At 40.7% G+C, this 25,008-nt stretch overlaps 1 protein-coding gene across 4 annotated transcripts in view; it reads left to right on the plus strand.

Moving 5' to 3' along the window:
* Positions 1-25,008, plus strand: part of SOX5 (SRY-box transcription factor 5) — an 857,385-nt gene that overhangs the window by 226,033 nt on the left and 606,344 nt on the right. For all 4 annotated transcript variants that reach the window (XM_050968476.1, XM_050968460.1, XM_050968468.1 and 1 more), the window contains one exon: positions 12,988-13,074. The gene's annotated coding sequence lies outside the window, so the exon portion shown is untranslated. The remainder of the gene's footprint in view (positions 1-12,987; positions 13,075-25,008) is intronic.

Consider the following 25,008-nt stretch of genomic DNA (forward strand, 5'->3'; position numbering starts at 1 on the left):
CCCCTTGACTTGAGAGAATATGAATATGTCCATATCAGGGAGGGGTATTGTCATGGTATACTTCCCCAGTCTGAACCTTAGAGTCCAAAAAATGGGGTACCAGCATGAATTCCTCTAAGCTTAATTACCATCTTAGATCTGATAAGCTGCCACCACCCACAAAATTATAGTGTTTTGGGGCACTCTGGTCCCCCCAAAAACCTTCCCTGGGGACCCCAAGACCCAAATTCCTTGAGTCTTACAACAAAGGGGAATAAACCATTTCCCCCTCTTCTCCTTTCTTCCTCCCAGATCTTTCCCACCTTGGGTACACTAGGAGATCACCGTGATTCAAACTCCTTGAATCACAATACAGAGAAATCAGGTTTGTTTCCCCTCGCTTCTCTCCCCCTCCCAGGCATTCCCTCCCTGGGCTATCCTGGAGAGACAGACAGAGTCAAGCTCCGTGAATCTAAAACAAAGGGATTCCACTCTTCCCCCCTCCCTTCTCTTTCCCTTCCCTCACCAATTCCCTGGTAAGTACAGACTCAATTCCCTTGAGCCTCAACAAGGGGAAAAAATCAAGTAGGTCATAAAAAGCAAAACTTTTAATAAAAAGAAAGAAAAAAAGTAAAAGTTGTCTCTGTAATTTAGATGGTAAAAGTTACAGGGTCTTTCAGCTTATAGACACTAGAGAGAAGCCTCCCCCCAGCAAAAATACAATTTAAAATACTTCCAGCAAAATACACATTTGCAAATACAGAAAACAATCAAAAGACTATAACCGCCTTTCCTATTTAATACTCACTATTCTGAATATATAAGAGACTGTAGCAGGGAGATTGGCAAGAAACCTGGTTGCACGTCTAGTCCCTTTCAGGACCCAGAGAGAACAAAGCAAAACCCAAAATACACAAACAAATGATTTGAAAGTATCTTGTTTCCTGATTGGTCCTCTGGTCAGGTGTTTTTGGTTCCCTGTTCGTTAACCCTTTACAGGTAAAAGAGACATTAACCCTTAACTATCTGTTTATGACAGGTATTTCTACAGTTTAGCCAATAGTGTTGATCCATATTGTGAAACTCCTATTGTCCTAGAAGGGAGCTATGTGGGGAAAGAATGCAGGCTATTTATTGGAGAAAATTCTGCCCTTATTAGAGGGCTGGTGTAGGGATTTAGTGAATTTCCCTGAATTTAACTCTGCCTTTTGCCATGGAGCTAACTAGTGTGCCAAATGGTCATCCACAGTTTGCTAGAGAAAGAAATGCTACTTTACATTCAAAGGAAGCAGATTTTTTAGTTGCATATGATACAATAGTCACAACTGAACAAGCAGTAGAGGCTAAACTATGGCAATAATGTTCATGCCATTGTTGTTCAAAAGGATATGTAAGATACAGCCATATTTAGAGGTTCTGATAAGCCTGTTGTATTGGTGATTATATATTGAATATGGGAAGGGGATTTGCTTCTTTGCCAGTTTTAATAGAGGTGGGGTAGCTAAATTTGATGCCAGGCACTTTCATCACAAGTTGCTTGGAGGTGTTCACATTTGCTTATGAAATAGCCCCTCTTGAACTAAGGAGATGGAAATGAAACACTGAAAGGCTTTCTTGAAGTGCTTCCATGTTTCCCAACTCAGAACATCACATTTGATATTAATATTAGGTACTGAGGCAAAAGTCATCAGGTAGAGAAGGGAGGAAATGTAGAAACAGTCATTTTCTTGTGCTGTTTCCTCAGGATGCTATTTTGAGTCTTTAAAAAACTCATGCTTTGCTGATGAGCGTGCTGTAAACCGGGGAAGTGGCAGATGTAATTGAAGTCCCTGGGCCCTGCCCTAGAAAAGGTTCAGTACTGGCAGCATGCATATTGTTTATATGAAAGCAAACAGATGGATATATTTGGTCAAATTCTGTCGGGTTCATATGTGACGCTCAGAGTTTTCCTTACTATTTTGAGTGGAATGCTTAAATCTGCATATAGTTGCACATGATAGGTACTTTTGCACCTTTGCAAAGGGAACATTACCCTGAGTGTCTTCAAATCATACCTGCTTTCTTTACTCATGAAAACAGTACCACAGAGCAATACAGCTACTGTTGAGTGAGCTGGAATTTATTCTGCCTTTCATGACATCAACAGAATTGTCAGCTAAATTCTGATAGCAGAATTGTAGGAGGCAGAAAGAACCCAGCTAGACTTTCCTAGACTGATCACAGAGTTGGCTGGTTAGAAGAGGGGGAAAGTCCAGTTATTTCATTGTAAAAGTGAATACATTTACATAGAAGAAATTGAGGAGGAGTTAATTTGGAACCCCCATGATGTCATTTTTAGTCATATTTCTAACATTAAGTTCACATGAATCATATCAGAGATGAAAGGGAAACAATAGAGATTGAAAAAGTGAGGATGCAGTTGGATCAGAAGGACACAGCTAAAGCCATTTTCTGGCATACTAACAACTTTGAGAAAATGTTGTGCTGTTTCCATCAGTAGTGTTAGAAAAGTTTGTGTGTTTTGGGAATACTCACAGAGTATTGTGTGTAACATAGCTCTAATAATATAGCTTATCTGTCATGTCATGGAAAAAATCTGGGTGAGACTAAATCATCCTAGCGTCCATTGTGCAGATGTGCCAGCATCTGCATTATAAACCAGTTGTCATTAGATATTTTTATATACAATACATAATAATGTATCAACGACAGCCTTGTCATTGTTGGATAATATTACTATTATAAAGATAATACCTCCAGAGGTTGGAACCATGCAGGAAAAAGGATACTTTTATCAGAAATTTTTAGCTTTTATGCATTTCAGGGGAGTTGTAAAAACAACAAAACAAAACAAAAAACCTGATATTAAATGCATGCGGCTGTGAAGTTTGCAGTTGTGTGAATGATACTTTCTAAAAATATGTTTCTTTGAACCATTAACTCCAGAAATGTTACTGCATTGAGGTTGGATGTTAGAAGAGCAGGACTGAAGTTCAGATGGGTGGGGGACAGAAGGAAGACCTAACTGTGACAATGTTAACTTTTGTGTTCCCATCACATCCTCTTGGTTTACATTTACCCTTTACTCCCTTGCCCCCCTCCCCAAAAGGCTTTCATGTAGATATACAAAAATTAATTCCATTTTTCATTTTTTCTTGAGATTTTGATTTGTTAGTATGGATGGGGCAGTCTTGAATGCTAACACACCAGTGACACATCATCAGTCAGTCAAATTATGGAAGTCAAATAGTGAATATCTTGCTGTGTGCTGGTTAGAATCTACTTGCTAATGTATTTTTAAACTCCTTTCTTCTTCCACCATCCATGTTGTATTTGTAAGATGAACATTCCAGACAGTGTTGTTGTAGCCATATTGGTCCCATGATATCAGAGAGACCAGGTGGTTGAGAGACAAGCTTACACAGAGAAGCTCAAAAGCATCTGTCTCTGACCAACAGAAGTTGGTCCAATAAAAGATATTATCTCACCCACCTTGTCTCTCTAAGATGAACATTAGCCGAATGGTCTACATGTCTTCATTTCAATTCTGTAGCAATGTCTCATTGCAATAATATTTGATGTAATAATTTTCCTGTTATTACAGACTTTCTAACTATGTTAATGGAAGTTAGACTGGCCACTGAGACATTCGTGAGAACTACCTATGCAGTGACATTTAAACAATTTATTTGATCTCACTTTAGCTTACCTGCTCATGCCTTTTTTGCTCTGGTGTTAACCTTAGGAGAACTTGATATATAATCACAAGTCTTTCAGTCAATGCAACTTAACAAAATACTATTAATATCTGAGTGATGTATTAACCCTTTTCAACACTTTTGCCAAGCATATGCTAACAAACAGATGTTTCTATGTGTATGCTTGGGTACTGCTGTTCAGCAGCTAATGGCTCAGTCTTAAAAAGGTTTGTGCAAGGGTGTGTGTGTGTGTGTGTGTGTGGAATGTTAGGGAGGACAAAATGTTGGCTTTGTGATTAACTCAGAGTAGTGTCCCTAAAGGACATCACTATTGGAGATAAACTCTGATCACTCACTCTCTTGAGTAGAGTGAAATAGAGAGTATTACACAGCGGATGCTCTCAACGTTCAGTGTTGGTCTATAGGTGCAGTGAAGAAGGAAGAAATGGAAGGGGATGATGGGACAGCAGTGTGGGTTGTGTTCCAGTGCACTCTAGCAATCATCCAAGGAGATTTTTTTGGACACTTTGAAGACATGACATTTGTGGCTACTGTATTACAGTCAAAATGTGATGAAATAGTTTGTGTTGGAGAGGGAGTACCCTTGTCTAAAAAGCTAGAATTATGGCCTTTTGGGTGAAAATAGAATATTTTTACTATGGTTGACAAAGCTTCTTCCATTGTTGACCATGGTTAGGAGTACTGTTACCCATTTGCAGAGTTGTATGGCTAAGAATGATTTTTTAAAAATTTACCACTGGTAGCCATGGTCACTAATCTCCATACCAAGCCATTTGTCAATAATCAAGATTGGCCAGCAGGAAGGAGCATGCTGGGCTAATAATAGGCTGATCACAGCTGACTCTTTGCAACAGTGACCCTTCTACTCAATTTAATCAAATAGACAGCAAAGTCAGCATTACAAATCAAAGTCTCAAGTGGTACTGTGAGTGAGGTAAACTTTGTTATATACCTGGTTTGTTATAGCATGACCAGAATTATTGCCAACTCTTTCTCACTTACCTAAAGAGAACCTTAGGCTTTTGGATTTCTCATACAAAAGTACTGTGGCACCTTATAGACTAACAGATGTATTGGAGCATGAGCTTTCGTGGGTGAATACCCACTTCACCCAGGAAAGCTCATGCTCCAATACGTCTGTTAGTCTATAAGATGCCACAGGACTCTTTGCTGCTTTTACAGATCCAGACTAACACGGCTACCCCTCTGATACTCATACAAAAGTGTAATTCCTCTCTGTGTGTGTATACACACACATATATATCATTTAATTGCAGCCCTAAATTTCACATATTTCATATGTACACCAGTTACTAATGATTTTAATGGCCACGAATGGCTATTTACTCTGTCTGTATTTACTCTGATTTACTTCCTTGGACAATGCGTTCTAAGAGTTAAGGTTCAAGGTAGTTACTGGGGATCAGTGTTGGGAAAGGGCATTGACTTCAGGTGCAGCCCTTAACATCAGCTGGCCATTAATTCATGAGAAATGCCTGGTGATGAGGTCTTTCCTGTTTTTATTAACTGAAAACTGGGGAGAAAGCTTAATCTGTCCTTGGCATGTTTTTAGAGAATGAAAGAGAATGACTAGCCTGAATGTTGGATTTTATTCATAATCTTTCAGCATTCCTTCCCAGCTCATATGTATCAGTCATTGGGCCCTGGTTAGGCATGAAATGAAACCATGGTAATCATGTGTCTGAGCTAAAATACATCTATTTATATCCTGTTCCAATTGTCTAAATATGTGAAAACTTGAGATAGACCAACAGGGCTATTGGTTTTCAAAACATTTTTTCATTTGCATGGGAGTGATGGAGAAGGTTGGGAATAAACTCTACCAATATTTTTGGAAGGGCACAAATAATGACCAATTGGGGAAATCAGGGCCCTTTTGCACAGAACAGTCATACCTTTAATGGTGTTGCTGTAAAACCGTCTGAGCTGCAGAAAGGTTAAAATAAAAATAGATAAGGAAAGAGCAAGAAATAAATTGAGTTGGCTGAGAAATATTTGCATCCACTATGTGGTCCTGTTTGAAGAGGACTATATTGATGCAAACTAGGTACCTTTTAGTTTTCAGTGGCAGTGTCCACATGGGGCAGTTAGAGTGCAGCATTTTGGTGCACTCTGCAATTCACACTCCCATAGTCTGCACTCCGTAGACAAGACCTAAGCCCTGGCCATTACCTCCAAAATGTCTACAGCTACAGATTACAGCCAACTCAGTATTAACCTGTTCGGATGGGACACTGAGCAGATAGCAACTGGTAAATACTAGGGTAGCATCATAGATAGTGCTGGAGGAGGCTTGATAGATGTGGACTCTCGTTTAGCAGCTACTGCATGTTTTGGGCCCTTCAATGGCCTCTGTGGGGATGCGATGACAGCAAACTTACCACAAAAGTGCAGAGCTATAGGACCACAGTTATACAAACACTTTTGTATGGAAGTGAAACATGGGTGCTCAGGAAGACTGAAGAATACCAGATTGATGTTTTCGATTCTCATTGTGTTCCGCAGTTGAGCCATATTAAGAGGAAGGAGAAGATCAGAAATGAGGATATTCTAAGCCAAGCTGAGCCACTGACTCCATCAGCACTGGTTTGATGTTGATGAATTTCTTGGCATGCACATATTACTAGAAGGGAAGACCAATGAATTCTGACGTGTCCCCCCACAAGGAATGCCACTGGTGATCCAAAAGCTTTGGTGGCATGACAAAATTGCCAGCGAGGGACCTAAACTGAATATGTAGCTAGATCATCTTCTGTAACTAGCCAGAGATTGATCCGGGTAGTGCTTGATCTGCAAGAAGTTTGGAATTTCCCAGGATGATGATGATGATGATAGTGACTTGACTGGGGAAAGTCTTTGTGTGACTGTTGAATTTCTACAATGACATTACAATATCCCCATCCAGTGAAAAGAGAAAACATTGGGCCATTGATGGCACAGAAACAAAATTTACTCTTATTTGCCTACATAACTTACTTGGTTCACTAAGGCTCCTATCCTGCATACACTTGAAGCATGGGGTTGGTCCCATTGACTTCACTTGAATTATTTATGTATTTGTTTGTTTCACATGTTCACAAATACTTGAAGATTGAGACCCAAATGTTTGCACTGGAAACCTTTCAGGCCTCTTTTCCCTTCCCCGCACTGTTCAATAAAAACCAGAGGTACTGACTTAAAGGCTTTATACTGGAAAGCAGGGAGTCCTGATGGATTAAAACAACAAGACAAAACTGGCCTTCCGTGCATGTTTGTCCACACTGCTCATTAGAACTGAGCAGTTTCTTCATTCATTGTCCATGCACAACATGTATATGCTTACTGTGAGTACTATACTCATCTTTCATAGGGACTTAAGCTTTCCATCCAGACTTTCTGTACTGGTGGAGAACATTCTAGGCTACGAACAGTTTTCCAAAGTCTTTTGGTGTACTTTTATCCTGTAACATCATATTCCCGGACTGAAGACCACCAGAAGACTCTAGGCCTGCTTTACCATTGCCCTGTATAATCCTTTATACAGCTGCAAATGCTACTATTCAAACACAAGAGCATTATACACCAATGTTGCACTGGTTTGAATGACTACACAAGGAGCAAGGTAACAGGGAGTTGGGTCCTGTGTCCTTCGACTAACTAAAATCATATGTAGGGTCTATTTCACTAACATTTCCACAATTAATAGGCTGTGAATAGAGATAATTTCACATGGACAAAAATCAGTTAATAATTTCTTTACATTTTCATTTAAAAAACTTCCTAACCTAATGTTTATTTGAACGTATTTTGTCCTTGCCTTGTTTTGACATGTTTAGCTTCTCTTCAAACTAAAAATTAAAAGAGAACCTTCAGTGGAGACGTGAAATTACAGAAAGCCAAGAGCAGGTGATCGATTATGAAATTCACTATGAATAACCTCAAAGACTGAGAATTCCCCTCTTCCCACTTTTCTTTTGTGTGTATATGTATGTGTCCTGCTCAGTGTTTACCTACCCTATTTGTCCCCCATCTGGTGTCTGCTCCAGCACCTGCCTGGCTGTTCCAGAGTCAAGAGTACTTTAGCCTTTTCACTGTCAAAAGGAAGAGAAAATAAACTATAGATTAAAAACGTGAAAAGGGGGGGAGGGTGAACACTTCCATAGATTTTTTCTAATGTGATTTTTTTGTGTTGATTTTTTATTGTTATTTTGTTTGGGCAAGTTTCTTGCCATGTACCTTTGCATTTGCATTTCCTGTTGATTGGCAATTTTTAAACTGTTTATTGTGCTCTTTTGTTTAGCTGTTCAAGAGCTAAAACAAAAGCCACCAGGCCCTGTGAGGGACCCATTTGCATGCGGCGAGCGTTGCCCGAGGAAAAAGTAATTGCTAATGCATATTTATGTGGCACAAATTTGCCATTTGTTTATGCATAAAATTATCAATAGTGCAGGGCGGCCCAGCCGTAGAAAATGGTGACCTTTTTAGCTTAATAAATAGAAATCAGCTGTTGTTGTGAAGAGATCAACCATTTATTCTGTGTTGAGGGACACTGCCGGGAAAACATAGATTGGTGCTGGCAATATCATTAAATGGAAGGCCAATGACCCTTTCGGTATAGTCTATTATACTTTATCTAATAGGGGATAAATGACTCTGGTTGGCAAATAGATTAAAAAAACCCTCCAGACCCCTCTCTTATACCTCAGCCACATAGATTATGAGCAAGTAGCCACTGAGGAGGTAGTCTTAGACAAACCTGTTACTATCATTCTAGAATGACTCAGTTTTAAAGCAGTATCTCTATGCTAGTCCTTGACCATTTTGATAAAATGGATTTGGATTAAAAAAAAGAACACCAACTGTGATTATTCTTTTCACAGTGACAGACCTGAATCTGCTGTATTTTGTAGGGCTTTGTGTTGGGTTGGAGAGTGCATCTGCTGCAGTAACTAACAGTTCATCTGTCCAGAAAGCAGCATTCTATAAGGTTCCATTGCAATCATATTTTGTGGTAATGAAACTGGGACAGTCAGTTTCAAGGGGGAAGGGAATGAGGTCCCTTCTGAAGACAACAGTGAGTTTTAGGAAGTAGGTATGACAAATTTCTCTACTTCCTCCCCCCCCCCCCCCCCCCACCCCACCAACCTTCAATTTTTCATGTGAACGTAGTGCTGGTAAAGGTTTGCCAGATTACAGATCTAGTGAGTGAAATCCTTTATCTGCAAAACAGGTACACATGGGAAGTGGCAATGAATGCTTCTTCATGCAGCCCCACTAATGTGCCTCAATCCTAATAGGCAACCTTAAAACCCAAGGAGGCAATAGTGAACAACCACGAGTTCCTCAAGTACCTGTAAAAATGTGCAAGTGGAAGAATACCAGAGTTTTCTACATCTCTCTTGTTTTGCTCCATGTAGTATATTGCAGACTTGTTTATACTTGAGGTGCTACAGCAGCACAGCTGTAGTGCTTCAGTGTAGACCCCACCTATGACGATGAGAGGGGTTTCTCCTATTAGTGTAGGTAATCCACCTCCCCAAGAGGTGGTAGCTAGGTCCACGGAAGAATTCTTCCATCTACCTAATGCAGTCTACCTGCTCAGGGGTATGGATTTTTCCTCTTCCATACTTGCGAAGGGTTGTCCTGTTTCGTGGTGGGGAAGAGCTGAGTCACTTGGGAACCATGATCTGTTTGCTTTCTAAACATCAATCAGAACATCACAAAACAGCCACCATCACATTCTGTACTGACACCTTGTTAGTGGTCTCAATAGAGGGGCAAAAGAGTGAACCAAAGGATAGCCTCAATCAGCATTTCACACCTGTAGCGGGGTCCCTTCAGGGCAGGGCAGTGTGGGGAAGCTTATCCTTTCATTGCCTGTGCCTATTCAGTGGAGAGACTAGGGCTGTCAGCTTGGCCTTTTCACCAACAGTTCTACATTCATGTAAAATCTCATTTATTTAAAGTGGTTTTTAAGCCACAGAAGAAGTCTTTGGAGAAATGCCTGGTACTGTTTAAGGTCATTAGCTTTCTTCATGCCCACAACGGCCCTCAGCTTATTATGGCACTGTTTGGGAAGGAAGCCTCCAGTCTTGTCTGTACCCATGACCAGGGACTCTGGAACAGAGGGGACAAGGGGCCATGACCCCATCACTTTTAGAGGTGGAGGGCTATGCCCTCCAATTTCTTACCTGCCTTAAGGGCAAGTGGTGGGAAGGGGGGCAGAGAGGAGTGAACGAGGGTGGAGCCTCGGGGGAAGAGGTGGAACGAGGGTGGGGCCTCGGGGGAAGAGGCAGAGCCATGGTTCGACACATATGCCCCACACACACACACACACACACACACTTATAGGGAGCCTCCGGCACACCTGCCCTTAACTTTGTTTGTAGGAAGTTAACTACTGTTTTCACTGAGCTGTTGCCCTCTCTTCGTATGCTATCTTGCACCTGCCCCAGCAGTTACCCCAAACCGAGTTCATTTTGTCTCAAATGCAAAAATATTTGCAGGCAACATTATAGAAATAGAGGAACAAATAATAAAATAAAGAGCAACAAACATAAGCTTGCTTAGACAAATGCTACAGAAACCATAGTAGAGTGGAACTAAACATAATTACAAAGTGTTGCCTGAGTTACCTCACATGGCAGAAACATCCTTTTTTTCCCTCACCCAGCTTAAAGCTCTGTTTGTCTCACGGTTCTGTGTGTATGTTGGTCACACGTCTGTCTCATAACTGTAACCAGAAGTCGAAATATCTGAAGTCTCCATTAGCATCTGGGGATTGCCTTATCTTCTGGTTAATAAACAGATGCTATCAGGTTTTCCTTTTACAGATTTTCCTTTCTGCTTGAAACAAACTTAGTTATGTTTTTGCCTGGTCCAAACAGATCTGCTTTTTCCAAAAGCTTCTTTCCAATGCAAATGTTGATCCCAGAAGGGTTCCCACTCTATAACTGAAGGCTCACATTCACTCATTCTTTTACCCCGTCCCCACAATTATAAAACAACTCTTTTGAGATATGCTGAGTAAGTCCAGGCAGCCGAGACTGGGAGGTGACCTACTAGTAAGATTTATTTAGATAAAAATGAATAGAAACTATTATTGTTACAGCGAATCCTTCTGGAATGCTCTTCCAATGCTCTTCTGATGGTCAAACTGTAATGCCCTTCCTTAGCTTTGGTAAAACCTTGCCCTTCAAATAGTCCCACTGACTTCAACAGGCCTTCATGTTGAGCAGAGCTATCACAGTCTTGCCTCAGACCTTCAGGGTTAGAGTGCATTATGCAGTGTGTCAGCAGAGTGACTGGGCCCTTGACTACACACAAGTTGCACTGGTTTAACTTAATTAGTTTTTAAACTGATATAGCTACAACGGTTCAGACCCTTTTGTGGACCCCCTTAATTTGGTTTAAAAGTGGGATTTTTGATTTAGTTAAACTGGTTCCCAGCTGACTTATGAAATAATCCTGCTTTTAAATGAAATAAGAGCATACTCATTGCCTTTTGAATTAACTGAGTTGTTTAAAATTACACCAAAGATTAAACTGTTGCAACTTTCTTATGAAGAAAAGTCCTGATTAACCTTGCTATTATGATGTTTGGCAGTTCATGATAGAAATTAATTGATGAATTAGATGAATATCTTATTCCTTTTCATTCTGTTTTTAAGGAATGGGCAGGAGATAGTAGTGTACCTTTGCTTTGGGTTTTAGGAAACATTAGGTAAATCTGTTGGTGTATTTGATTAACATGCAATGGTATAACAGGCCACATCCTCAGCTGGTATATAGTGGCATAGGTCTGTTGACTTCAGTTTCCACCACCTGGAGCGTATGACTCTGTTAGAATGAATGGAAGGGTCTGATCCTGTCTGCAATCCATTCTCAGCTCTTGTTGCATTCCTGTTGTAGCAGGAAAACATTGGGAGTTCGGCTCGGAGAAGTTAACGTCCATTGAGGATAAAGGAAAATAATGTGACAAATTCTGTGCTGTACTGGTTAGCTGGTGGATGTTTCATGTGGGTTATAATCGGAAAAAAAATCTGCAGCTTGGCTAGTGTTACTGAATGTGACGACCAGTCCACTATGTGAGCTAAGCAATTTATGCTTTCTAAATTCTTTAAGATATATTACAATTAATTAGTATACAACCCTGAACTTGATGAGAGATTGTCTTCACCTTAGGAAGCAGAGCTTGATTTCAATGAACCTATACTGCTTACCATCTCCTGATGATATAGCCATTTATTTGTTTGTCTGTTTATTTCCTCTTTCAGTATGGATCAGATTTTCATTTGGAAAATCCACACAGATAATCATCTTAATAGGAGTCCCTTTTTGTGGTGAAATTTACGAACAAAATATAGGAAGTTTATTCCTGTTTTGCTTACATTATTATGTAATCTCCCATTTTTTGAACTTTATATGCTTTATATTTATGTTCCAACTTTACTATGTGTCTGCTATATTCATGGAGTATTATGGGAACCATACAGTTGCCAAAATAATCCCACAAAGTTAATTTAGTGGAGAAAGTGTCTGCCTTATATTTTAAAGGTTTTTCAGATCCTATCAGGATTTATTTTTTCAATTTAATATCCCCATTGATTTTTCTCCATCAGTATGATTGTTAATCTCTCCTGGCACTTTTCTAAACCACAAAAACCTGATGCAAAACATGAAGACAGGTTAGAAAATAATATCGAACTCTTTATATTATTCAATCTCTTTTCCACTATAAACTAGTGAGGTGGAAATTTAGTGTCCCCATTTTACAGACAGACTGAGGCACAGAGAATTTAATTGAATTGCTTATGGATACACAGACGCAGGACATCAGTGAGTGGTGGAGCTTGAAACAGAACAGAAGACTTGTTGACCGTCAGTCTTTTACTCTCACCCCTGAACCATCCTGAACAGTCTACTCATGTACATATGTTACAGGCGTAAAAATGGAACCACTGAGTTTGGGTTAGCTGTTCAAAGGGTCAAGAGAAACAGGACAAAATTAGAGCTGTATTGGTTATGATGATAAGAGGGAGTCTCTTTGGTTCTAATAGTGTCTAGCTCACTTGCTCGCGCTCTCTCTCTCTCTCTGTCAGCTTTTACGTGTGAAATATTTTGGGTCACACATCAATTTACACCAGCGTCTGTTTTGCAAGAAAGAGATCTTGAGCCAAATAGCAAGGAAGAGTGTGGTGTTAGAGGAACCCAAGCTTTTATTTTATGTTTTGAATAAATTTTCCTTTTTAAATCTTACTGTTGATATGCATTTGGTTTTATTTTCTAGCCTTCCTCTTGCTGATGACCGGGTTCCTGCTTGATCCTGTTTACAAGATTCCAAAGGCTGAAAATAACCCCAGCTCCTCAGCACTGGGTAGGAAAACAAAACCATGTAAAGACACCATGCAATTACTTGGGAGAGTTAACAATATGGAAGTGTGTGATGCAAGGGAAAACATGGAGGAAATAGTCAGTAATAAGGTTGCCACAGTACACATCAGTACCAAGATTTTTTTCTCACTTGAAATATGTACTGTACATAAATCTATTAATTAGTTTTGATATTCACTCTAGAATTCTCTCTTGGGACAAACTTTTCAAAATAACTTAAAAGTGCTGGTGAAGAGTGTTCAACTGGTAGTCCTAGAGGCAGGGCCGCCCAGAGGATTCAGGGGGCCTTGGACAAAGCGGGGAAGCTTGTACTCACCGAGCGGCGCTCTGAGGTGGCGGCGGCATTTTGGCAGCAGGGGGGCCCTTCAGTTGCTTCACATCTTCGGCAGCACTGAAGGGCCCCCCGCCGCCAAAGACCCGGAACAACTGAAGGGCCCCCTGCCGCCAAAATGCCACCACCACAGCTTCGGAGCGCCGCTGGGTGAGGAAAGGGATTCTCAGCCAGGGCTTGCGTGGCCTCTGCGGGGCCCGGGGCCTGGGGCAAATTGCCCCACTTGCCCCACTCTCTGGGTGGCCCTGCCTAGAGGCTACAGTCTTCATTATTTATCCTAACTATAAAACAGGGCAGCTGTAGTCCAGGCTTTTTTGCCTGAGCAATGTGCCTCAACTTTCCCTTGAACTGACCACATTTCAGCGTGAGTGGGTTGCATGCTTTTCCTTTCCATTAAATTTATGGCCTCTCCTATCAACACTTACTAGCACGGGTAGAGGACTACCATTGCATTTGTTGAATTTGCAAGAGTTGTTATGAATTCTGCAGGATCAGATGTGCTAAGACAGGTGAAAACTGATTTTCAAGAATCTGTTTTACTCATATATGATCCTGATTCAGCAAAGCATTTATAGTATGGGAAAGGCAGGGCCAGATTAATGTAGCAGCTTTAGGGGCTGCAACCCAGGACCTTGGGCTAAGGTGGGCCTTGCAGACCCCCGGGCTGGATGCAACCCACTGCAACTTTTAATCTGATCTATGGCAAGTCTCCCCGCACCCTCACCTGCACCCCAACTCCCTGTCCCAGCCCTGATCCCCCTCCTGCACCCAAACTCCCACCCAGAGCCCGCACCCTGAACCTCCTGCAGCACCCCAACCCACCGTCACATCCCTGGCCTCATCCCACAGCTCGCCCCCCCAAGCTAGAGCTGCACCCCCTGCTGCATCCCAATCCCCTACCCCAGCCCAGATGTCACTTCAGTCAATGGGTTTGCTCACATCCTTAAAGTTAAGCATGTGCTGATGTATTTTGCTGAATTGGAGCTTCAATGCAGAGCATTTTCCAGAACTCCCTGCACTGCTTTAGAATCCCATGAGCCAGTTGTCATTGCTTTTATAGCGAGGTGGGGTGGGGGGAAAAGAGAATATTTAAAATCTCAGGTCTCAGCAAGTAGATAGAGCAATATATTGGGAAACATTTCTAAAATACAATTATTTTAATTCTATCCACCTGCTCTGTTATTAATTTGGCAAGTTGAACAGCTTTGTCATTTCCCTTATTTTGTTTCAATTTATAAAATAAAATATAAAGATCATTTTAAAAGATTTTGTGTTAAACTTCGTAAAGTTTTCATTAACATAGGTTTTTCCTAGTACTGCTAGGAAATTCTGGGCATGTCTGGTAATTTTTGCAAGAATTGATTTGTAAATGTATGTTTTAGTTTAAAAGGTCATGAGAGTTTTATTAAAGCCTCAATATTTACAAATAAATAGAAATTGAGAAAAACTTTTTATTTTTGGTCAGTGCAATTCAGTTTCTGTGGTGTAAGCCTGGCAGGTTACACTGGTACAGGTGTTACGAAAATTAACGTGTTAAGAACTTAAGTATATTGTTAACTTTACTACCTTGAATGGAAAACGTTTGCAGGATTGGGGCCTTGAAGTCTGATCCTAAGATGTACTGAGCACCTTTTAGAGATGGATGAGTATCTTCATCTCCCTTTGACTTCAGGAGGAGTTGAAAATTCTGTATATCTCATAGAGTACTGAATTCCTCTAAGGACTGGGCTCCAAGTAACTTGACCTGTTTCCCTTCTGCTTTGCACCTTGTAATATCATTTATGCCTTTGCAAGGTAAGTGTGAAATGCTACCAAATCAGATTTCTTTACTGACCCACAATGGGAGGCAAAATTTTTTCCTCAGGTATCAGGAGCGGCACCAAAGTTTCTGGCGCCCTAGGCAGAATTCAGGTGGCGGCATTTTGTGTGCTCCCCACGGAGCACACGGGAGCTTCCGGTTCCACTCCCATTGTGCCGCCGAAGAAGGACCCTCCGTCGAAATGCCGCAGGCGACAGCGGCAGTCATTGAGCTGCTCAATTGCCTACCACTGTTTTCCGCGGCACATCGGCAGAAGGTCCTTCTTCGGCGAAGCGACTGGAGCGGAACTGGAAGCTCCCGTGTGAGCCATGGGGAGCACACAAAATGCCACCATCCCCGAATCCTGGCGCCCTATGCGACTGCTTTGGGTCGCCTAATGGAAGCCCCAGCCCTGTCAGGTATAAATGAGCACACAAGATGCAAGGCAGTGAAGAATCAGGACCACTGTAACTGATGATTTTGAGCTAGATACTCAGCTGGTGAAATCGGCATAGCTCCATTGAGTGAAATGAGTTGAGGGTCTGACACGCAGATCTGGGGGCATGTTTAGAACGTTCCCCTGCAGCGTTTGTAACTCAAACAGCAGCATTTGGTTGGTATATGAAAAAGAGAGAGAGGAACTGGCTGAACAGACTAGTTGAGTGAATTGAGGGAATACATAAACAAATAACATAAATGGTGAAAAGTAAATTAGCTGATGAAATATCTCTCCATGTCCGTGACTGAAGGTGTTACTGGGAACGCAGATAAAGAATTTTTTTAATGTATGGCTTTGATGTTGACACACACACCTTTAGAATGTGGATGTGTGTGTTTGTGCTTTTAGTCCACATGGGGGAAGTGGGGCCTAGTTTTCAATCATTGTCTTGGACAAATTCTATAGAAATCAGTGAATGGAAGACTCTAGGGCCTTGGCTACACTGGCACTTTATACCTCAATAAAGCCTCCCAGAGCGCTCTACCGTACTCCCCGTCCACACTGGCAATGCACATAGAGCGGTCTGACTTCCTGGCTAGAGCACTTCTGGTACTGCACCTCCACGAGAGGGATAACAGCTATTGTGTATTGGCTGAGACACCCCAGGGTCAGTGTGAATGAGGAGTTACATTACAGCACTCTGAATGACCTCCAGAAATGTCCCGTAATCCCCTTAAGTCAAGTGGCCTCTCTTCTCTTTGTTGTGAAATCAGCTGAGGAATATGAAAGTGTTTTTCAGAGCTCCCTTTCAGACAGTGGCTGCTTATCTGCAGCGGGGCAAAGCAAACATTTACTGAGTGAGTGAGTGAAAGGCAGGGGGGCTAAGAGGATCTGAACTTACAAGATAGTGTGCTAACACACTCTCAGCACTCCAAAAACCCACCCACTCTCTCTGTCCACATACAAACAACACACTCCACCCCCCCCCCCCACCATTTGAAAAGCATGTTGCAGCCACTTAAATGCTGGGATAGCTGCCCATAATACACCGCTCCCAATGCTGCTGCAAGTGTGGCCATGCCAGTGCACTTGCAGCTGTCAGTGTGGACAGACTGGAGCGCTTTCCGTAGTGCACTCGCCGAAGACTGGTTTAACTCAAAGCGCTCTACATCTGCAAGTGTAGCCATGGCATGGGATTGAGCTCACATTCTGGACAGCTCTTCATGTGGTGTAAATCAGCATTATTCCATTGAAGTCAATGGAGCTTTGCCATTTGATACCAGATGACGATCTGGCCAATGGTGTCTTAAATGGTTGATTTTATTTACAAAAGCTTTGTGACTCACTTTTGTCTTTTAACTGCAGATAGTGAGTTGTGACCTTTTTTGTACTGCTTCCTCTTCTTAATGATCTTATCAAACAAGAAATCACTGTTTTACCAACTAGTGACCATTAATCTAGGCAGCAAAACTTGTTCTTTATAGAAAAAAATAAATTCTTCTATACGTTGTTGAATAATTTCTGAATAAGAAAAGGTCACCATGTAATGGGTGACAGTTTTTTTTTTAAATCTTCATTTAAACAGAGGTCACCAGCCTTTGAGAATGAGCCACTTTGTTGACAAATCTGTCATCTAAATTGAACAACATTAATTAGAACTTTGTGCTGCAGATTTTTATTTTTTAATGTCGGTGGTGGTATCAACAAAAATGTATAATGAATTTCATTGAAGATGATTTTAAAAGGCCTGCCACCTGTAGATAAAAATGTGCATTACTACACAGACATAATTATCAGGACTAAAAGGCCATGGCACGAACCCCCGACCTTTTGAAATCAAAACACTCACTATAAAGAAAGGAGGCACTGATTTCTCCAGCTATGCAAATATAGGACTCTCTTATCTACTCAACTGTACCAACACTCCAGTCTATATCTAGTTAAAGAGACAGTTCAGAATGCTTTGTAGGCCTAAGTTTGGCCTCCATTTTTCCCTGCTTGGAAAGTTCACATTTGTTAATGTGTAGGGATTTATTTTTTTAAACTAAACAAGTGCGTTATTAAAAATATTCAGTAGCACAACTCTTATGAGACACCCTACAATAATAAACTAGTGTGTGTGTAATGAAGAGGATGGAATAATGTGTATGCACACACATTTCAGCTTCAGGCTTTCCACAAGGTTATTTACAAGCAGGGAGAAAAACAAACAAACCTATCATTGTAAAAATTATGAAAAGTACTTTGATGGTCCTTTTAAAGTCAGTTCACCAAACATTGGTCACAGCAAAAGCCTGAAAGGCAGCTCACAATTCCCCCCATGAACAATCTAAACCCAAGGTTGCTGTTTATAGCTTTTGCTTACAGTATTGGGGAGAAAGACTAAAGGGAAATAAAGAATGTGAACGAAAGGCTTTTTGTTTTCATACGAGTGTTTGGAACACCAAGCAAGCAAAGAAGCAGCTATTTTAGCTAAGCTAATGTAATAGAAGACCATTGCACCCAAACTGTCTCAGCAGAACTTCCTGTATAATTAGATTGTAAATCTTCTCAGCTGAGGAAGTTTTGCCCAGGGTCAGATTGTCTAAGTAATAATCCATTCTACATAAATTAGAAAATTTGAACTGCTGGGATAAGTTATTGCATTTGTTTTGGTTTTTAATTCCTAATATAACTCAGGGAACTAAGTGCAACATTTCTTCTTTTCTTTTTTTAATTATGTTTACATCTCTGAACTTTTAATTATCTAGGAAGGCCTTTTTGTGTATGTTTATTGCCATTTTCCTGGGTAATGATGGCGGAGTTCCTTTCTGGGCAAATTAACATAGTTCTTAATATACTTTAGGAAGTGATACCACGAAATCCTCTGGCCACTGCATTCTATGATATCACTTCCTCTACAAAGCATATGTTTGGAGATTCTGCTGCTCTTTAATTCTGCTGCAGTTTTGTGATGCTGAAGTTTTACTTCAAGCTATGACTCTCTTGTTCTGCAAAGATTAGAATTGCCACCTTCAGGGTAAGAATTAATGAGCACAGTTTTGCTAATAACTAGTTATACAACATGAAGGCTTCTGTGATTAAAATTTAATTATTTTATTTGAAAAAGGAAAAGATTAGAAAGTGGATATGTTTATTGGTTATATAAAAATGATTGTGGGCTAAATTCTTAAGCCAATACTCTGGCAAAATTCCCATTGGGACTTCAGGATTTGGCCTTATGTGAGCAAATAGGGTTAGGATTGCTTCCTTGATTAGGATCTGTTAAGGTAAGAGCTGATTCTGAGTGGCAGATCTTTATCTATTCCTACCTATAAGCCTAGTTTTATAAAATGATATGCGGTCCTGATTTTCAGAAGGGTCTCTCAACTCATTCTTCAGTTTTTATTGGAATAGATACTTGTGGGCACATTTTATAGTTCTTATACATGTATTAACCTGACTTGTGCGTATTACACATCTTGCGATAGATCCTGAAGATGCTGTGCATACCCAAGAGGTGCTGAGAACGAGTGAATGGTGTCTAGTGCCTTGTGGTAGCCCATAGCACCTTGCAGCATCAGGCTGTTTTCAAGTGCAAAGTCAAAGGTCACTTCTAGTCATATATCTTCAATGATCTAGAAATAAACAGGTATGTTGAGTAGTAGCGTTATTGCAACATCCATAACGAATTTTTAACGTATGTGTAAGATAGAGAGGAGGATAGGAAGGGCCAAGTAAACCTTAGTATGAAGAAAAATGTAAATTATTTTTTCATTGTGAATGAAATTGTGCTTATCATGATTTTTTTATTACTTTTTTATTTAAACTTTCTCTTCCAATATTTGAAATTCAACTTCAACAACATTTTGTTAATGAATCTAGAATAAAAATAAAGAAACTGACTAGGAACAAAAGTTGAACTGTCTCACGTCAGATCTAATATATATGTGCTCCAGATGAGAAAAATGTGCATTCTAAACAAGCAACCATGGATCTTGAGATGCAGGAGGACTTTCGCTAGCCTACTGCCAATTTCACATGTTCAAGTGCCCAATAGTTCCTTCAGCTGGACAGTCTACAGAGGACTACAGTCTACAGAGGCAGTCTACAGAGGCATTACAAAATGCCAGGGAAAAGTACTTGTTTGGAAAAACAACAGGGAGCATTAGAACAGGCCCTGAAAATAGGAATATTCTCAATTTTCACTTCCATCTGGTCATCCTTTTATCATCTACAACAGGAGCAAATGTATTCTTTATTATTTTACTCTGAAATGCTAGTCAATTTTAAAAAAGGATAACGCTCTAGAAGGCATGTGAAAAATTCAAGATGTTTGAAAGCCCTTTGAAACTGATAGTTTGGGGAGACACCAAAGTATTCAGGTGCTCTTGGAAACACACAAGAGCAGTGCAAGTCAGAAGATAAGTGGAGGTCGAAAAATAGTTCAAACAGCCTGCTCTCATTACTGCCATCATAATCCTTATAACAATTCCATTTTTATGTTTTTAAACTGTTCAGTATTATTATTTAACAGCAAGAAACATTGCCTTTGTGTAGGAACTCCAGAAATAAAAGAAATCAGAAATCAGACCTCAAGACTACTTGTGAGGCAGAAATAATCCAGCCATTATTTCTGGTGTAAAAGGTTTGTGAATAGCATGATTTGCCTAGAAGCTCTTTTCCAACCTAATAACTCCCAGAATAATGACTTAAAACTGTTTCCAAGAGGATTAGGGCCCAAATAACTATTAGATACTACAACTTTTAAAAAAAAAGTTAATTTCTGATTGGCTGAGAGGTGAGTTTTAATTTAGGTTATAGGTTCTTATTTAGTGGAATAATTTTAAATCTCTCTGAAGTCAGAAAGTATTGGAATAATCCTCTAGAGAAGGACTGTCTGAGTTATATGAGAGAAAGGGAGAGAGTTAAATATATATATTGCTTATTGTTATAATGATCTCCAAGATGGTCATTAACTAGATTTTTAATCCATTTGGGAGTGGTTTTCTGTTTGTTGTTTTTCTTAATCTTCTGCTTCAACTTGCCTTGGGCAAAAACCATTCAAAATGGGCTAAATCACAGCTGAATACTTAGCTTGTTGGTTAACCATCACTTGAACAGCCTTCACTGGAGAGGCAATGGAATAGAGAATTTATTATCTTTAATGATGATATTGATGTGTTTCTAAAGTGTGCATAGGTTTTATGTGTTTTTCTGCTTGTTAATTTCCTCCTTTAGTTGGCATGAGTTGTTTTAAATGGAAGGGAATGAAAGATGCAGGTTCAAAGTGACTGAGGAATGCCTGATATAAAGGGGTTAAGCATCAATAGTTAGAAGGAGAATACACAGGTATATCACTGAAGCTATTTGATAACAACCTGTTCAGCGAATTACTGTTAAATTGGCAAAACCTATCAATCTGTGCATCGAAATATTAATTCTGAAAGCTCATTGGAAAATCATGTGTATGCATGTTGAAATCTCTATCAAACACCAATTGTTTTTGATCTAGATGTGGCGAACGCATTTAACTCATTGGCTGCTGCCGGATGTTCCAAGAGTGTCCCAGGAGATCTCATGAAAGGCCTGATTGATCGGGGAGGTACATCAGTTTTCTGCTCCACTGGTGAACTGGGCGTCTAACGTGCATTAGAATGTTCCAAGTTTGTCTTAAGATCGTATTCATTCTAGGAGGTGCAGTTCAGGACCTACCTCCAGAAAAAGCAATATATTGTTAATAAAAATAATATACCTGAGGAATGAACATCAGGAAAACCCTGGGGGTTGTAATAATTTTCCTGTCTTTTAAGTTAGTCTGGCATCTTGTGCAATTTTTAGGTAGCTCGCCAATGCTTTCTGACTGCTGAAGTAATTGGCTGCAAACTATTAATTGTTAAGTATAGCTCCAATTGTGTATAGTGCAAGATCTATCCTGAAAGATGCTAATGGGAATTAATGAGTGAAAGGCAGACCTAGGTCCAGTCATGGGAAAATCACTTGTGTTGATGCATCAATTGACTATATCAACAATAGTTGAAAGTCAAGTGGTGTTCAATGATCAGATTTAGGGCCAAATTCTTTTTTCTGACGCATGGTGTGCAGAACCCAAAATCTGATGCAGATCCACATGTGAGGTTTGCTGCTGCTCTGTCTACTTTACATATATTTCACACGGCTCCCTGAAAAGCTCCCTGTTACTTTACTGAATCACAAGCTACTAAGCCATATCCAAAGAAGGTAAAGCTATGAATTAAACTCTTAAATTTCCTGACTCTGAAGGAATTTTTCAGAGTTTATCTTCTTCACCAGTTAGTAGCTTTGGTAGTTTGATTTGGATAAGCACCCAAAAAGAAATGGAACATTTTTCATGGAAAAAAGCTTCTTCACAACATTCCCTTCACTCTTTGTTCCAGGCAGGGTGGTCATAATGGGAGAACTGGTTTTATTTTGATATTTCAGTACTTTAAAAAAAACAAATTTTCCTGGTTTCAGCTGGATTCTAAAGTGGTTTGAGGATCTTTTTAATGTAAATTTTAAATGTGAATTTTATCTGATCCGTTTCTATACTTGAAAAAATCATTCACCCAGGGTGAATACAAATCTTGCTTGGGGACATGCTATCAATTTCTACAGAACCTGAGGGGTTTTTTTTGTTTTTTTAAAAATTTAAAAAATAAAAGGTTTCTAGTTCTTTTGGTTCCAAATGTAACCTTTCAAATGCAAACTGAGTGTGATTGATGCATATCTGATGTGTAGAAAGAATAGTAAATGTGGCAGGTGACCAGCTTGGCTTAACAGTGAAATCCTTGCTGACCTTAAACACAAAAAAGAAGCTTACAAGAAGTGGAAGTTTGGACAAATGACCAGGGAGGATTATAAAAATATTGCTCAGGCATGCAGGAGTGAAATCAGGAAGGCCAAATCACACTTGGAGTTGCAGCTAGCAAGGGATGTTAAGAGTAACAAGAAGGGTTTCTTCAGGTATGTTAGCAAAAAGAAGAAAGTCAAGGAAAGTGTGGACCCCTTACTGAAAGAGGGAGGCAACCTAGTGACAGAGGATGTGGAAAAAGCTAATGTACTCAATGCTTTTTTTGCTTCTGTCTTCACGAACAAGGTCAGCTCCCAGACTGCTGCACTGGGCAGCACAGCATGGGGAGGTGGTGACCAGCCCTCTGTGGAGAAAGAAGTGGTTCAGGACTATTTAGAAAAGCTAGACAAGCACAAGTCCGTGGGGCCGGATGTGCTGCATCTGAAGATACTAAAGGAGTTAGTGGGTGGAATTGCAGAGCCATTGGCCATTATCTTTGAAAACTCATGGCGATCAGGGTTGGTCCCAGATGACTGGAAGAAGGCTAATGTAGTGCCCATCTCTAAAAAAGGGAAGGAGGAGGATCCGGGGAACTACAGGCCAGTCAGCCTCACCTCAGTCCCTGGAAAAATAATGAAGCAGGTCCTCAAGGAGTCAATTTTGAAATACTTCAAGGAGAGGAAAGTGATCAGGAACAGTCAGCATGGATTCACCAAGGGCAAGTCATGCCTGACTAGCCTAATTGCCTTCTATGATGAGATAACTGGCTCTGTGGATAAGGGGAAAGCAGTGGACGTTTTATTCCTTGACTTTAGCAAAGCTTTTGATACACTCTCCCACAGTATTCTTGCCGGCAAGTTAAAAAGTATGGGCTGGATGAAAGGACTTTAAGGTGGATAGAAAGCTGGCTAGATGGGCTCTATGGGTAGTGATCAATGGCTCCGTGTCTAGTTGGCAGCCGGTATCAAGCGGAGTGCCCCAAGGGTCGGTCCTGGGGCCAGTTTTGTTCAATATCTTCTTTAATGATCTGGAGGATGGCGTGGATTGCACCCTCAGCAAGTTTGCAGATGACACTAAACTGGAAGGAGTGGTAGATACACTGGAGAGTAGGAATAGGATACAGAGGGACCTAGACAAACTAGAAGATAGGGCCAAAAGAAATGTGATGAGGTTCAACAAGGATAAGTGCAGAATTCTGCACTTAGGATGGAAGAATCCCATTCACTGCTACAGACTAGGGACTGAGTAGCTAGGCAGCAGTTCTGCAGAAAAGGACCTAGGGATAACAGTTGATGAGAAGCTGGATATGAGTCAACAGTGTGCCCTTGTTGCCAGGAAGGCTAACGGCATTTTGGGCTGCATAAGTAAGGGCATTGCCAGCAGATCGAGGGACGTGATCATTCCCCTCTATGTGGGATTGGCGGGCCCTCATCTGGAGTACTGTGTCCAGTTTTGGGCCCCACACTACAAGAAGGATGTGGAAAAATTGGAAAGAGTCCTGCGGAGGGAAACAAAAATGATTGGGGACTGTAGCACATGACTTGTGAGGTGAGGCTGAGGGAACTGAGATTATTTAGTGTGCAGAAGAGAAGAATTAGGGGGGATTTGATAGCTGCTTTCAACTACCTGAAAAGGAGGTTCCAAAGAGGATCGATCTAGACTGTTCTCAATGGTACCAGATGACAGAACAAGGAGTAATGGTCTCAAGTTGCAGTGGGGGAGATTTAGGTTTGATATTAGGAAAAAGTTTTTCACTAGGAGGGTGGTGAAGCACTGGAATGGGTTACCTAGGGAGGTGGTGGAATCTCCTTCCTTAGAGGTTTTTAAGGTCAGGCTTGACAAAGCCCTGACTGGGATGATTTAGTTGGGGATTGGTCCTGCTTTGAGCAGGGGGCAGTACTAGATGACCTCCTGAGGTCCCTTCCAGCCCTGATATTCTATGATTTTATGATTCTCCTGTTGCTCAGGGCTTTGCCATGCTGCAGTAGAGTGAAAACTGATAAGAGTCTAGTACATTTTCCTTCCTGCTTTTCAGAACCCTGTATGGCTCCCCCTTCTCTGATGCATTAAACATAAGCTGCTTGTATTCACTTTTAAAGTGCTTCACAATCAATCCCCACCCTACTTTTCATCGCTTTTTCGCTATTGAGCTCTTGATGGTTGCTTCTGTTTGGCCCATGATGTCAGCTTCCATTGCCAACTTACTACATTTTCTAACAAGCACTTTTATGCTTTCTCCCACGCTGCACCTTGTGCTTGGGAAATGTTCCCCATATACATCTGCAAAGCTACCTTATTATTCTCCTTCAGAATCCTCCCCAAAACTCTCCTTTGCCATGGCACCTACAGAAAATGTGACAACAGTTAGGCTGTTGGTGTGCAGAGGCCACTGCCTATCATACTGACCGGTATTATCTCACTGTTTCCTTGTACACCTCCATCTGTTGTCTCTTGTTACATCCTTAGACTGTAAGCTTTTTGAGGCGAGGGTATTGTTTTTGTTTTCTGTTTATACAGTGCCTAGCATAGTGGGTCCTAGTCAACGACTAGAGTTCCTAG

Source organism: Gopherus flavomarginatus, chromosome 1, assembly GCF_025201925.1.
Source record: "Gopherus flavomarginatus isolate rGopFla2 chromosome 1, rGopFla2.mat.asm, whole genome shotgun sequence".
Taxonomy (NCBI): Eukaryota; Metazoa; Chordata; order Testudines; family Testudinidae; genus Gopherus; species Gopherus flavomarginatus.